We start from the raw sequence: 10,111 nt of genomic DNA, 5'->3' as shown, positions 1-10,111 counted from the left end.
ATATACTATGCATCCTCTACATCTAATGCTCATAGATTTCTCAGTTCTTATTAATGAAGTTCCCTCATGCAACAGAGGGCCAGGAACACAAAAGGACACAAATGGCCAAAGCATAGAGATTTAAGTGTCTACAGAATGCTGGTTCTTGTACAGGATCCGATATTAAACTTTACCTGTCCAGGGCTCAGGAAGCATTCTGGAAGGGGGGGCAGAAAGACTGTAAGAGCCAGGAAGGAAGTGCATGACCATATGGAAATAGAGTAGTACTACAGGACCCTAGGACCCTGCTCATATGAATCTATGGCAATGGTGTCAGAGTATACAAGTCCCATGAAAACTCAAACAGACAAAAATCCAGCATAGAACTGGGGAAATGGACAGCAGACCCCCCCATCTTAACTGAAGAAATATTGGCATCTGATCACTACTAGGTGAGGAGGAGCTGATCTTCCTAAAGAAAGGGACTCTAGATAAGCTGACTATACCTCAGTAGATGAACTTGCACTGGGGAAGGTCTGGGGACACTAACTTGACACAATTGACCTTAACACAAATGACAGAATGTATGAATTCCAGTGGGAGGAGGCTATGAGAGTGTGCTAGTGGGGGTGGGGAAATAAAGATGATTAAGATTGATTGAGTTGTTGTGTATGAAATGCACAAAAATTCAATAAAAACAAATTTTAAAAAATTAAAATAATGAATGTTACTAGAGAAAATGATGATCACTATGTTTTGATAAAGTACTTAATGCTTCAAAGAGATATAATTATAAACCAATATACATAACAGAGTCACAAAGCACAAAAGGCACAAATTGATAGAATGGAAGAAAGAAACATATTGAAGTAGTAGACTACAATATACCACATCCTACCATGAATAAGATAGGTAGAAGATCAAGGAGGCAAAGCACTTGAAAGTACCTTTCTAAATAAACTACACAGCCTGCATGAATCCTTGAGCCAATATCAGCCAAATATATAATCTTTTCAAGCAAGCAAGAATACATTCTCCGGGATGAACCACATGGTAGAGCTTGAATTATTTAAAAGGCATCAGGAAAACAATTTAGCAGAAGAGTAGGCAGAAAGAAAGCTGAGAGCCAAAAGACAGGGAGAAGGTCTGCAAAATGTCATCTCATGCTAATCACAAATGCACAGCCGCTGTGCCTACTGGCACTGGGCCCACATAAGTCAGGTTCTCTTACTAGGCAGTTATGGAGGGAAAAGGTGTTCACAGGCCCCTATGATTGATTACTGATCTGTTTTGTCAACTAACATATTCTTGTAGAGGAGAAGCATAATATCTAGTTGTATATTTACTGATGAATTACCAACCTTTGCTGGTTAGTTCTGGACTCGGGGTCACACAAACAGCCCTAGTTAAACTCTGTGGAACACCACAGAAAACAAAAACTAGTAAATATGGACAAGAGATCTGTAAGTCTGAAGGAGGCAGGAAATAAGAGAAGGTGGGCGAAGAGTAAACAGAACTCATTATACACATGTAGGAAATTGCCAAAGAATAATAGTTATTAATAACAGATTTTAAAAGAGAATATTTAGGAATCCATTTTTTTAAAAAAAAGGAAGGGGGGAGGACAGTGAAATGGTTTCTCCTAAGTAGAGATGTTAAAGAGGAATTTAATATACATAAAATATTTCTCAGAATGTCAGATTTTCAATGAGTGTTTGCTGTAATGGGTTAGCATCACAGAAATATTCAAGTCTAGGAAATGGTGTACCTGAAGGTATCATCCAAGTACATAGAGAATTGTTCTTTAAGGTTTATTGGTCAATAGCAAATGTTTAGCAGAATATCAGAAGTTAAGAGCAGGTTAGGATGGATGAACATACCTTATCCTCATTCTTCTCCTGCTCCTACTCACTGTATCTGGCGACAGTTTGAACTGGTGTAAGAACTGGTATATTAATATGGGCAGTGAGATGTGGAGAGGCCTCCCCTGCCCCCTTCAGCTGCATCCATGCCAATTTATCTTTCCACAGGCTCTTTTCCAAGTGTACATGGTAAAAACAGGAGCTTCCACAGGCACAGAGAAGGCATTGGGAAATACGTTCATGATATTAAAAAAGAAACTCCTGTGAACGAAGAACATAGAGTGACTCCTCAATTTAGTAAAGAGCATCTACAAAAACAAACAACAGGTATCATATGTAATGGTGAGAAATGAGAAGCCTTCCTGCTAAAACCAGGACCAAGGGATGTCTGCTGCTTCTGATAATTACTTTCCAAGAAGAAATGGATGTCCTTGATAATCAGGAAGGAATATTGACTTTCGCCAATGCTTTCTCTATATCTGTGAGTATGAGCCTGTGATATTTTACATTTTAGTTTGTTTATGCCATGGATTGATTTTTGAGTGTTGAACCAGTCTTGCATATCTGTGGAAATCTTACTTTTGTGCATTTCAAATAGTAGTTCTTAATCAAATTTAGTCCACCCTCCCAGATCCATGACTCCATAACACCCCCTCCCCCACTGGATTTAATGTATTTTGACTTATATGTTAAGTCTGATCTGTACCCAGATGCCCTTCAGTGCAAGTTTGTCCACTGGAGTCTATTCAGCCTATCTAGAGATCGTTAAAATCTACTCTCCCTCAACCAGGAATAATCAGTTGCTAACAGTTCCTAGGCTAGATTTGGGGCCTACTGACCATTTCCTTGTCCTATGTTTTTTTTTTTTTTTTTTTTCTGACTGAGTCCATATGGGTCTTGTGCATGCTGTCACCATTGCTGCAAGTTCACAAGAGCAAGTTTTCAGTGGCCTGAAAGTCTCATGCTCATGCACCAACCCTGGATCTTACAATGTTTCTACTACTCCCTCTTCCACAATGGTCCCTGGGCTGTGGGTGTGTGGGGTTTAATATAGGAGTCTTATCCAGAGACACACACTCTGCGGTCTCTTATTCTCTAAAACTTAGCCAGTTGTGGCCTTCTCTGTGCATCACACACTTGTATGAGGGAGCCTCACTTCTGAGAGTTGAGGGATGTATTAGTTTTCTCTCTAGCCCATGAGTCAAGTTCCATGAGTCTTAGGAATAGAGATTCCACTGTAGATGTGTCACTTAGGTCTGGGCATCTCTCAGACATGTTGTCTGTGTATGACCAGTTGTGGAACTCTGAAATAATCTCTATCTGTTACAGAAAGTAGCTTCTTGATTAGCGGCATATGATACACTTTGTAAATATAAGTATCCATATTTAGCATATGGTAAGAAATTTCATTTGTCTAGAGATACAACAGATAAGATTTACTCTAGGGTCTATGACTTCTTCAGCTGTGTGTATTTGGCTATATTTCCAGTGCCATCTATGAGCCTCTCCCACTGAGAGGGCTCTAAGTCCAATTAGATAGTTGTTGATTACCTTCCAAATTACAGTGCCACTACTGCATCAACAGAGGTAGTTTTCTGTGCCAGTCATTGTGGTTGTAAGTCTTTAGAGCTGGATTGGACTGTTGATTGATTTTCTCCCTTAGTAGCTTACATAGCATCCTCTAGAATTATGAGAGCTAGTCTTCAAGGAGAAGGCACCTAGGTCAGTTCCAGGTCCATTGCTGCAAGTCCAGTGTCTGAAGTATGTCCTGTCTTCAGCAGTAGGGTCGTATCTTCAAGTTCTGGGAAGCAATCAAGGGCTCTGCCAATAGCCTGTGTTTTTATGGGAATCTCTTGGACTACTCTGACCAACAACTCAAAGGGAAGTTTCTCCTGTCTGGCACTGTGTTCCTTGTTATATAGCTTCAGGTATACTCATGCACTAATGTTCAGAAATTGTGTATGTATTTTTCATGAAGTTTTTGAGTTAACTCATTTCTACTGTCTTTTTATACCACCTAAGCTTTATCTAACTTCTCTCTCTCCCTTTCTAACCTCTTCCTCTCTCCCTAGTGTAATTGCCAACATTTTTCCTGTTGATAATACCTGTCTTCTATTATCCCCTCTCTCTTAAATTCCTTCTTCCTCTTTACACCTATACTTCCTTGTATGTCCTTCCCCCCTCCATTCCAAGATGCACATTTTTCCCTTTTCCCCATTGATAGCATCTTCTTTTTTTGTAATGGGCTTCTTAGATTTTTGACTTACAGATTTTGTTTAAAGGCATTCTCCTGTGTTTTCTTCTAGTTTATGATTCAAAGTTAACACATTAAAAGTTTTAATCTATTTAATTCATAACATTGTGAGTTATAATGAAGTCTTTTTCTGCAGAGATACCCAATTATTCTTATACTACTCTTGGTTTTAGAGTCTAGTAAAAAATGGGCCTTAGTAAGAAATAGATTCTTGTTTACTACTATTTTGAGATTCTATATGGCTATTTGATTGTACATTTTAGATTGTTTTGTGTCGGTTTCTTTGGTCTACATGATGCTCCACAAATCTCTTCATGAATAATACAGGTCATTTGAAAAATTCAAAACCTTTTAAGAAACCTCTTTCTGACAATTATCCTCACTTCTATTTTAATTTCCTTTTTCTTTCCCCATTTTATCTATGTGCAAATGTTGACACCTTCTCTACATAAATACCTATTTATTGACTCCTGGTAAGACTAATATTTGGTGTTATTTGTTTCTAAATGTAGCTGTAGTATCTTTTATTAATAAAAATTGAATCCTGACACTTAGGTAGGTGCTTGTGGCGTGTCTTGTGAACTATAACAGTTTTGTTGTAGTTTCTAAGATGATGTCTTGTTCCAATTTCCTTTCCTTGATTTATAACCTTGAATTTACCATACCACAATTATTGAAAGTAACTCTACTGTTAATGACTGTATTTACATACAAATGAACTCAAAATTGCAAAGCTCATATTTTGGAAATAGTTTTTTAAAGTATTAAAGTGCCTTGGGTAGAAGAAATTTGAATAAAACAAAACAAACAAACATAATAAAACCAGGTGCTTCAAATACATGAGCTTTTGGGGGACATTCCTCATTCAAACCACCATGCCCACCCTAAAGGAAGGTAGCACTATTCTCTGGGCTTGGGAACTGGACTGCAGAAAAAGGAGAAATCTAGTTCAGTGTGAACAATCATGACTCTCTTCTTCCTGAGTGTGGGTACAACTTCCCATTTTGACTTCTCTGTCATAATGGACTATAACCTCAAACTGTGAGCCCAAATTAGCCCTTGCTCCAATAAGATGCTTCTGTCAGAGTATTTTACACAGCAATAGGAAAAGTAACTAATACACAGGGTAAGAGCCTGTTCTCCCTTCCCTCACTGCCTCTTTCAGGAATATTTCATATCTGGCCCTGCTAGCTCTCTGTCCTTGGCTCCTATAGATAATCCTGCTCCAGGTTTATCTATTCTTGGCTCCTGCTTTTCTCCACCTTCCCATTCATCATCTCCAGGTTTTAGAAGGGATCTGATCCTCTCTGGGCTGCTTAGGGTCATAAGAACTGCACATTTGGTTGCTGCAGGAAGAGGGAAAAGCCAGTCATTGACTTACTTTTTTTTTTTACTTGTGTAAAAAAGGGACTTCATCTGTGATGACGACTCAAAAAATGAGACTTCTTTTCAAATAATATTTTTATTTATTCTTTAAATATTTCATGTATGATGGGGCTGGGGAGATTGCCCAGCAGTTAAGAATACTTGCAGTTCTTCCAGAGGACCTGGGTTCAATTCCCAGCACCCAAATGGCAGTTAATAACCATCTATAACTCCAGTTCCAAGGGATCAGACACTCTCTTCTGGCCTTGCACACACATGGTGCACATACATACATGTAGGAAAAACATTCATAAATATAAAATAATAATGAATATAAAATATATTTTTTAAATTTCATACATGTCTACAATGTATTTTGATGATATCAAGCCCTTACTACCTCCATCCAGTTCCCCTGGCACCTCCTAACTCTTCTCCTTCCCAAATTAAGTTTCTCTTTTTAAAAATTTTAGTTTTGTGTTTTACGTATATATGTGTGTGTATAATACCTCTGAAGGCCAGAAGAGAGCATCTGATCCCTTAGAACAGGAGTTACAGGCAGTTGTGAGCTGCCTGACATGGATGCTGGGAACTGAACTCTGGTCATCTATGAGGGCATTATGCACTTTTAATCATTGAGCTATTTTCCCACCAAATCCCCATTTAAAAAATTAGTAACTCACTGAATCTAATACTAGTTGTCCATATGTGTATGGGTGCAGGGTTATCCTCTGGGGAATGGACAACCTACATTTAGTCATATCCCAAAAGAAAAGTGATTCTTTCTCCCAGAACCTGTTACATATTAATAGCTCCTAAGTTTGTGATGGGGCCTAAGAAGGCCCTCCTCTCTCTGCACTGGCATTTTTAAGTGACTTGATCATGTACACGTCTTGTGCAAGGAACCACAGCTACTGGGGGTTCATATGTTTAACACCCATGTTATGTCTAGAAGACAGTATTTCATAGCACTCCTCCTGATCATCTAGCTTTTATGTTCTTTCCACTCCATTTCCATGATGCTCTGTGAGCCTTGGGTGGAGGGAGTTTGACAGGTGACTGATGTCAAGATGCTGATGCCTCTTTGCGGTTGCCACAATTCTATACTTATCTTCATTTTGGCATTCAGATTCAAGGCATTCCTAGCTGGGATGGATAATATTAATTGCCTAATACTGATTTTACAGAATCCTTACCACCTGGGAGAGAAACCTCTGGGCATGTCTGTGAATAAGTTTCTATACTGGGTTAATTGGGGTGTGAAAATCTATCCTGAATGTGAGAAGCATCATTCCATGAGTATGAACCAAGACTGAATAAAAAGGAGAAAGTGAGCTGAGCACCAGCGTCTGCCTGTTCCTCTGCTTCCTGACTGCAGATACAACATGACCAGCTGCTTCGTGCTTCTGTTTCTGTGCCTTTCCTACCCTTGTATTGTGAACCAAAATAAACCTTCCTTCCTTAAGTTGCTTTTGCCAGGTATTTTGTCACAGCAACAAAAAAGTAGCTAATTCACTTAGAGTGGAGAACTTAATGGAAAGTCATTTCTTTTGCTGAATACAAGGAATTTACAACTCAGACCTTCCAAACTCAAATTAAATAACTGGTGACTATAGAATATTCTTGATTGTTCAAGAATGTGATTTAGAGGATAGAGATAATAACTTTTTCTGTAACAGCTGGCTCTTCTCTGAATGCTTATATGTCCTTTGTTCCTGTGAACATGTCCAAAGACATGAGGAAATGGGTTTTGGGGTTTATGACATGATCTTTCTTAACCCAAGATCCATCAAAATTTCTAGTTATCTGGCCCCATATATCTATGGCCACAGATAGGACTTGTATACATCCATGCTAGAATGTAAAGAAAAACTTTTCTCTCTCCCAACACATATAGACATTTCTGTCTCTGGTATAGGTGAAAGGTTCATATTGCAGGGTAAGAAGCAGGTGCTTGTTGTCTTTATTTATTTGCTTTTGGGGTGGGGGAATCATGGCTGCTGTCATGAACAGTGCTTGGTTATTTGTTGAAACTAGTCAGACCTCAGAGAATTCAATGTGTACCTGGAGATACTTAAACAGAGAAGTCAGCAAAATGTTTTATTTGGGGTTGTTGTTAATTGGTTGTTTTCCTTTCCTACCTTCCCTCTCTCCTTCCTCCTTCCCTCCTTCTCTCTTTCCTCCCTCCCTCCCTTCCTCCCTCCCTTCCTTCTTTCTCTCTTTCTTTCTTTTATAATAAAATGATCCTAAATGAGCCGTTGAATCTGGCTCCCATACACAGGAGGTGTTTAATCTTAGACAAATGAGTTAGGGGCTTCCCTGAACTTTTGCTTCTTTATCTGTTAATTACGCTCCTACCAGCACCACTGTTATTTAGTTTTCAAGGAGACTGGGTGGGATCCTATTTATAATGTACTTAGAATGCTGCTTAGTATGTAAAACATATGATAAGATGGTGTACTCAGTAATATAGAACTTTCCTTTTATGTAGAAAAGGTCAAGTATGATACCTGATATCTGCAGAGCAGGTCTAAGAAACCCTTCCTCAGCTCCTTTCCTCCCCAGTCTAATTTTTGCAAACAGGCTGCTATTCACACACAGCAAAGAATGAAAACAGGAGGGAGATAAACACTGTAAAAAGTCCAGCTCTCTATTAAAAGGGAAGAAATCAAGGACACCTTGCAGGTGACCCAGATGACTGACATCACCAAACACAAGCTGTAGCATTTACAATTTCCTTGCCGTTGTTAGTGGTGCATCAAAAACTTGACACACTTGTGGACCAGTAACACTAGATATCCAGGGTAAGGTTCACCATCTCTCAGATTTATAGGGCTATGAGGGCAATGGTCTGGAATAAACTTCTGGGAATCCTGTAGAACTAGGTCAAAGAACAAGAACTTCAGGATTCTGGGGACACTGAGATTAATCTTGAAGGATTATGAAATATGGCTTTTGTAAACAACGTACCACATGGGAGTCAGAGCAGCTGCAGAAGTCCTCAGTGGTATTGTCCTGGAGATGGAATTTGGTCAGACATATCTGCAAATAGCCAGGGTAACTATCTTTTTTTTTTTTCAGGATAAGTATCTTAATGGGAATATAAGTAATTGGGCAATAAAGGTTCTAATATGAGAATGATGTCAAGTGTTATTTGTTTAAAATTTGTTTCTTTCTATGACTTATGTCCCAGAGCCAGTGGAGAATGTAATACCCTGAGCACCTCTATTTTGTGGAAGTTTAACAGTCAGTCATCTAGTTATAAGACCAACCCTAGGAAGGCAGGTCATGCTAAATAGATGGGTGGAATACCTAGTGCTTTAATGAGATAGCAAAATTTTCCTGCCTGGAATCCTGTCCACTAGTGCAGAACTTCGGAGGAGCCACAGTCATGTAAGTCTCTGTAAGTCTATCTGCCTTTCTGAAAAGGTGTAATTCTCCTTTTCTTCTTCATGCCTTTCTTACTAAACATGCTTTCTTTAAGGCTCTGGGCTGCCCCTAGCATCTTGTGTTTCTTTACTTTCTCTAAATCTTCCTTCTCCTAGCCATGTGGCTGCCAGCCAGCCAGGTGTCTGACCCCCACGCCTTGTCCCCTCCATTCTCCTCCTCAAGGCAACTGCCAAGATTGCTAGCCTGCCTGCTTGGAGGATTTTTCTTTAAAATTCAAATTTTAAAGCTTCAAAATTTTAAAAACTTCAAAAAAAAAAAAACCTTTCTTTTTCAGAGTTCCCCTACCTTTATTTGTAGAGGTTATCTAATAATTTCTTTTATTAAAGCACATACTTCTGGGCCCATTCCTAAGTTATTCTATTGCACTTTTCTCTATCTGTTTTGTAGATCCGAGCAATCTCAGACACTAAAGGATAATCAAGATTGGGATCACACAACAGAGAACTGATGGAGAAAAGTAATTTTGAAATAATGCTGGAGATCACTGTGACCATAAACAATCAAGGCAAATGTTGCCATTACTGTTACTATTTGGATGATAAATTCTTATAAATACAACCTTAGGTGGTTTGAAGGGGTAATCTGTTGGGAAATGAATGTAAAGTAAAATACTCCACCCTGATAGGGTCTGTCATTTGGTCCCATTATTGTAGGGTGCCAATGAAATATATCGTCTCCAACGGTACAGGTTCAGGACCTTCTGAACACTGTGCTGGACAATCTCTTTGCCAGATCATTCAATTCCAGGGGTGGGAGTGTACAGGTCAGTGGTAGGGCAATGTGAAAGTTCTTGAATTCTGTCCCCAGCACTCTGGATTCCTTAAGAGCCATGGTGGGAAGTGGAAGTGGTGGCCCAGGGGAAGGAACAGGGACTGGGAGGGACAGGTCAGGGACTGAGGACCTGAGACTGCCTTCATGGTCCCAGGTGAGCCAAAGACTGGGTGTTCCATGCAGGAGCTGACGGGTGGAGGGCTGAGGCCCACTCAGCTTCTGGGCCTGCTGCAGTGGTTCAATGATCTTTTTTTTTTTTGTATACCTGAAAAGTATTTGCATGTTTGAAGTCTTCTTGAAGGAAAGAAACACTCATAATTAAAAAAGAAAAAAACAAAACAAAAAACTAAGTCACAAAGTATTTCTTGTCATAATTTTTTTTCATTTTTGGTTATTCATTTATTATTTTGTGTATGTGTGTACATTTAAG

At 39.1% G+C, this 10,111-nt stretch overlaps 1 pseudogene; it reads right to left on the bottom strand.

The window, feature by feature from the left end:
- Positions 1-9,230: 9,230 nt before the first annotated feature.
- Positions 9,231-9,741, bottom strand: LOC103742263 (annotated as a pseudogene).
- Positions 9,742-10,111: the final 370 nt, after the last annotated feature.

The sequence above is a fragment of the Nannospalax galili genome, unplaced genomic scaffold (assembly GCF_000622305.1).
Source record: "Nannospalax galili isolate Female #2095 unplaced genomic scaffold, S.galili_v1.0 scaffold190, whole genome shotgun sequence".
Lineage (NCBI taxonomy): Eukaryota > Metazoa > Chordata > Mammalia > Rodentia > Spalacidae > Nannospalax > Nannospalax galili.
Note: the sequence above shows the minus strand (reverse complement) of the source record. Positions and strands in the feature narration are given on the sequence as shown.